The sequence below is a fragment of the Rhinoderma darwinii genome, chromosome 7 (genome assembly GCF_050947455.1).
Source record: "Rhinoderma darwinii isolate aRhiDar2 chromosome 7, aRhiDar2.hap1, whole genome shotgun sequence".
Classification (NCBI taxonomy): domain Eukaryota; kingdom Metazoa; phylum Chordata; class Amphibia; order Anura; family Rhinodermatidae; genus Rhinoderma; species Rhinoderma darwinii.
Window position 1 is genome coordinate 72,254,156 of NC_134693.1, and position 6,988 is coordinate 72,261,143.

Below are 6,988 nucleotides of genomic sequence, written 5' to 3' on the forward strand. Positions count from 1 at the left end.
GAAATAGATACCAGGCCCTATGTACTTCTGTGCCTTTATAATCCCCCACAAGCTAATTTATATGTAATCCAGGCGGCTATCACCTTTGCGCATCAATTTCCAACCTCCTTTATACTATGTATGGGAGATTTCAATCAGGTTATACACCCACATTTAGACCGATTTGGAACTTCCGTTTGCCCGTCCAGCCTGGATCTTACTCCCTTAGGTCGACTGATGGATGGGGTGGGGTGGATAGACCTTTGGAGAACTCACCACCAGGGCGAGAGGGAGTACACTTGCCACTCGACAGGGCGGCACACACTGTCTAGAATAGACTACTGTTTTGGGTCCCCAAATGTCTCTATTTATGTTTCCCAGATTACACATGACGTTCGAGGGGTATCTGATCACAGCCCAGTATTGCTCCATTTGGCATTTCCAAGCAGGGGTTTGTTGGCCAACTGGAAATTTCATCCCTTTTGGCTGAAATTGATTGGTTCGTCTGACCGTATTCCAGATCAGATAGATCAGTTTTTACAAATCAATGACTCATCCATATCACACACATTACGCTGGGATTCGTTTAAGGCCTACCTCAGGGGTTGTTTGAAATCATCTGTATCATATGTTAAAAAAACTTCGGCACGGGTAGAGAGGGAGTTGGAGGAACAGGTGTCAGAAGCAGAGGCAAATTATGTTACAGACCCCACTGATGTCCACAGAGCGGCTTGGTTGGGCTTAACTCAATTATATAAAAGACAGATTCATCTTAAGTCCAAACGTAAGCTATTTTTCACCAGACAATATTACTTCGAAATGGGGAATCAATCCAGTCAACTGCTAGCCCATCTCATAAGACGAGCTAACGACACTAACACGGTGTTGGGAATTCGAGACTCTGACGGATCAATTATTACTGAAGCGGGGGGTATTACGTCTAGGTTCAGGACATATTACACTGAATTGTACAACTCCTCCACCCCTCACTCTATGGCAGATAGTCTAGAATATTTAGATGGGCTCATATTCCCTACTTTAACACCTGATCAACAGTCTATGATAGATGCCCCCTTTACACTTGAAGAAATACAGGAAGCTATCAGTGATATGGCCCTTAATAAATCCCCTGGCCCGGATGGCCTCCCAATTGAAATTTACAGCAAATATATAGATAATATAGCCCCGCTTCTCCTGGACACCCTTAACCAGGCGGCCAACCTACACGCTCTCCCTCCCACGTTCTATGACGCTACCATTATTGTTCTTTTGAAACCAGGTAAAGAACCTCTAGATTGTAATTCATATCGGCCCATATCATTAGTCAATGTAGACCATAAAATTCTAATGAAATTATTAGCAAAAAGACTGAATGAAGTCATCCTCTCTATCATACACGCAGATCAAACTGGATTTATGCCAGGGAAATCTACCAGTATCAATATTAGGAAGGTGCAGACCATAGTACAATTGGGTAGGGCACATGACATGCAATGGGCAGTTGCCTCTCTGGACACCATGAAGGCTTTTGACTCGGTAGAATGGCCGTTTTTGTGGGCCTGCTTGGAACGTTTTTGTTTTGGTCCTCAATTTTGCCAATGGATCAGATTAATATACAAGGCTCCTAAGGCTAACGTAGTAGTAAATAATACTCCCTCTCTCCCGTTCTCACTTTTCAGGGGCACCCGACAAGGCTGTCCATTATCACCCGCCCTATTTGCAATCGCCATAGAGGCACTGGCGATTCGGCTCAGAGCCTCCCCAGACCTTACTGGTATACAATGGAAGGGCAGAACTTCTGTAGTAGGCCTCTACGCAGACGACATGGTCCTTTTTCTGGATAACCCCAACTCCTCGTTTCATGTGGCGGCCAGATTATTAGATGAATTTTCAAAGTACTCATGTCTAAAAGTTAATTGGCGGAATCGGCCATTTTGTATACAGCTAAACATCCGACTCCAGACCCATATATGTCACAATATGGCCTTGAAACAGTCTCTAGCTTTAAATATCTGGGAATGACTATAGTCCGAGATCATGGCCAAACTCGAGATACATGCTTAACCCCATTACTGATTAAGGTAGTAGACAGATTTAAAAAGTGGGCTAAACTCCCGTTATCTGTGGCAGGACGCATCAATTTGGTTAAGATGGTAATTCAACCCCAATGTACGTATATATTGCAACACATGCCTGTTATAGTCCCCATATCGTTTTTCAAATCTCTTAATACCTTGATCACGCGTTTTATATGGGGATCTTCTAGGTCTAAACTTAGTCTAACCACACTTCAGCGGCCAAAACTTGAAGGGGGAATGGCCTTAACTGATTTCCACCTATACTACCTGGCAGGGCAACTCCGCAATATCCAAGGGTGGGTACGAGAGTCCCCTCTGTCTGACACAGATTACTATTTAGCTTCCATGGTGGCAGGAAAAAATCTGATCAGTTTCCTAGAATACCCTAAGTTCACCCCTCATACAGACCTACTTCCTATACATATTCTGGCATTGACGGTCTGGCGGGCAACCAAGAAAATACTGGTATATCATGATGTAATCCCGGACCTTCCTCTGTGGCATAATCCCACATTACCAGACCTTCAGGCATTGACTGATGCACGGATGTGGCAGGATATGGGAGTCACCGAATTGGGAGATATGTATGATAATGGTCTGATCCTTACATTTCTACAGGTCAAAGAGATACATAATGTTCCAGATTTGCAGTGGTTCAAATACTTACAAACACGTCACGCCATACAGACTCAATTCCCACCTCATTCCACGATCATCTCAGCATACCCACTTATAGGCATACTGAAATCTCAAGGCCCTAAGGGTCTTATCACAGCCCTATACACACATCTGATCTCGGCTAAAATTAGCCATACCCCACTCCCGGTCCTAACCAGGTGGAAGGCACAAATACCAGACCTTTCACAGGAAGATTTGACTGACATCTTAAATTCACATTTGACAGTCTCTCCGGCTATCAATAATAAGCTCATACAATTATACATTATACACCAAGCTTATCTCACCCCAGTGAGATTACACCGAATGGGGAAAATACCTTCTTCAGCATGTCATAGATGTGGTCAGTCAGAGGCAGATTTCTGGCACCTTATGTGGGAATGTTCGTACATATTAACATTCTGGACGAAGGTATATGAGGTTATTACTCCGTTACTGCCTAGTACTCTGACGTTTTCCCCAAAGATAGCCCTATTGGGACTCATTGATGACGATAACTGGACACGACACACTGGTATTTTTATTAGAGAGTCTTTATTTTTGGCTAGGAAAACAATAGCAATGCACTGGATGGCAGACACAGCTCCATCAATAATCTCCTGGAAACGATTGGTTAATACCGTTGTCACATACAAACAGCTGGTATACTCCCACAGAGGGTGTCCGGACAAATTTCAGGGAGTGTGGGGAAATTGGTTAGACTCCAGAGTAGCTCCTGATGATAACTTTACTCCGCAATAGGATAAATTAATCCCCCGATTCTCCAGCAGGGGATAGGGATACAATACTTGTGACCTTGAAATACGACATAGGCGACCTGTTTTGTTTGGTTTGGTTTGATTGATTTATATAAATGTTCCTTTTCATATATGGAAAACAGCATGTAATAATCCTGTAATTCACCATTTGATTGACATTTGACTAGTAGAATATTGCTACAAAGATATCTGTCTTTACTGGTTATATTATATACTGTATATATACTGTCATCACGGATACTGTCATGTTATATCTGTATGTGATATTTTGAATAAACGAATAAAAAAAACTAACTAATTAATTCAGACCCCTAAACCAGATTCCTAAGTCAAACCGGAGACCAGACCCCTGTCACGATCTGTGGGTATGTGGACCCACTGGGCCGTACCGCTGTAGCAGGGTAGAAGCTGGCCAAACATCAGTGTACCAAGTCAATATAAAGTCCGAACAAAAGGGTGCCTGTAATAGTCCAGACAGTAGCAATGGCTTAGGCACAGATGGGATGGCAGGTGATGCAAAACGTGGCAAGTTACACCAGACGTGGTGTAAGTCAGCAGGAGTAGTAGACGGCACAACACGACTCCAACACTAGAGATGGCACAGGAAACAAATACAGCACGGGATATAGGATACAGGTAGAAGGCACGGGTACAGGATACGATTAAGGGACCATTTGCAAGACTAATTCCCCTGAATACAAACAATACTCAGGCAAGGAGTGAAAGGGCAGAGCCCTTCTTATAGTCCAGGGTGATTAGGGCTAATTAAAACCACATTTTCAGTGTGAGCGCTGGCCCTTTAAGGCCGTGCACGAGCGTGCGCACGCACCCTATGGGACACTGTAGAGCGGAGCGTAAGTGAATGCCGGCGTCTCCTTGGGTGAGGTGCTGGCCAGCCGCGGCCATCGAGGGGTGAGTGAGAACGACGGTCCGCGGCCTTGAACATTACAGTATCCTTCCTCTTATGCCCGCTCTTCTTGGGGCCAGAGTGAGGGAAGAATTTCCTAATGAGGGTAGGGGCACTTATGTTCTCTTGTGGCCCACATGACCTCGCCTCTGGACTATATCCCTTCCAATCCACCAAATACAAAGTCCTTCCTCCTACCCACTTGATGTCCAAGATCTCCTTTACCTTGAACACATCGAAAGAACCGCTGAGAGAAACTGCAGGACTAGGAGTTTTAGTGTAGTGGTTCAGGTCCACAGGCTTCAGGAGGGACACATAAATGGAGTTGGGGATTTTGACGGTAGGAGTCAGCTGAAGCTTATAGGAGACTGGGTTAATTTGTTGCAGGATCTCAAAAGGTCAGAGGAACCTGGGGGAAAATTTGTATGAAGGCACCTTCAGACAGATATTGTAACATTGGGTATGTGGACCCACTTCCGTACGACCTTGATGGTATGGCAGCTGGCCAACAAGACACAGGTCACAGTCTATAGTTTGTATAGTGTACCTATGGCTGCTCAGACAGTAGCAAGACAGGCTCGGCTGGGACTAGGCAGAAGGCAAGTGCCAGGCATGGCACAGCAGGACAGGCGTGGTACACAGCACAGCACGACTTCAGTCAACACGGCACTTGACCAGGATAGCACGGGATACAGGTTACAGGTAGCAGGAACGGGGAGCACTGGGAATTGGAAAACACGGCTCAGGCAAGTTAGGAAGGGGCAGATCCCTTCTTATAGTGCAGAGTGCTCTGAGAGCAATCAGCTCAATCTGCCACCTGTTTGCGACCTGGCTCCTTGTCTGGACTGAGCTCGCGAGCACACCCTGGTGGTCACCGTGGAACAGGACGGCCGCATGTGCAGACATCTCTGGAGAGAAGGGCGTCGACCGGATGGAAGGAGTTTGTGGTCAGCGACCACGGACGTTACACTCAGTACATATATACAGTACAAGCACAAATACAGCTCAATATAGTGCAACCTCTGCCGTAAAGGTTTGTACGGCGTAAAACTATAGCATGGCCCGAAAAATGGTAAGGATATGCTGGGAGATGCTGTTTCACAAAAAAAAAATCATACCACACATCATCTCACTGCAGATCATACAGTGACTACAGTACTGATTAAAGGCACAATAAACATTTAAATTAAGTGACTCACTGGTGACGTCTCAGATTCTAGTTCTTTTTCTCTTTTCTTCTCCATCCGGCCCAGACCTCTATGATGACTTCTTCCGGCCACAACACATTTCTGCAGTTTGCCGCTCAGATGTCTTCAGCTTCTCACTTTTAAAACATTTCTGCACCTATAAACCAAGATAAAATTCTCAACACCCCTAAATATATTAGTGCCATACACTGCACCTTTAATTATAATAGTGCCATACACTGCACCTCTAATTATAATAGCGCCATACACTGTGTCCCTGATTATAATAGTACCATACAATGTGTCCCACACATACCGTGCCCCCTGTAGACATTGCCCCCATAGCCCCCTTTAGATAGTGACCCGCATAGAACCTCTGTAGATAGTGCCCTACATAGAAGCCATTGTAGATAGTGCCCCACATACAGCCCCCCCATAGATAGTGCCCACATATGGACTCCATCGCTGCAAGGCAATAGTGCTATCCACTGAGCCACCGTGCTGCCCTACATATAGCTCCCCCTATAGATAGTGCTCCACATATAGCCCACCTCTGTAGATAGTACCTCACATATAGCTCCCCCTGTAAATAGTGCCCCACATATAGCTGCCCCTATAGATAGTGATCCACATATAGCCCACCTCTGTAGATAGTGCCTCACATATAGTTCCCCCTGTATATAGTGCCCCACAGGTAACCCATCCCTGTATATAGTGTCCCACATATAGCCCACCCCTGTAGATAGTGCCCTACATATTGCTTCCCTATTGATAGTGCTCCACATATAGCACACCCCTGTAGATAGTGCCTCACATATAGCTCTCACTGTAGATCGTGCTCCACATCCCCACATTTGTCCCACCAATCAGTGACTTTCAACAACGGAAGTGGCGCGAAGACATCATCGTGCTGCTAGCGTCGTTGAAAGGCGCTGAATGGTGGGGCAAGTCATTTTGCCTTGCTAATCGGCGTCATTGTGAGGCGCTGAATGGTCGGGCACTTGCCCGGCCATGTAGCTCTTATGCATGTAATTGTAGCTGCGTCCTATAGATGCAGATACAATTAGTGCAAGAGGGGGAGGTGAGAAGCTCATTTCGCCTCATGGACGTTGCGGCCCTGGTCGAGAGTACGGAAACAGCTGAGCTCACTGAGCTACGCGGTTTCCAGAACTCCCTTAGAAGTGAATGGGAGTTACGGAAAATAGCATAGCACAGCGAGCTACACTGTCTCCGGAACGCGCGGGGTACCTCTCTTGACATATCTGTTATATTAATGTTGCCTGATAAGGGTAACCCCAACAAGGTGGTAGCCAGGGCGGAATTACTAAGGACAGAAGTTTTCAAACCAACCTGATTTGTAGAAGCGAGTAGAAGCCTGGATGGCGGGGCCGCTTTGGATGT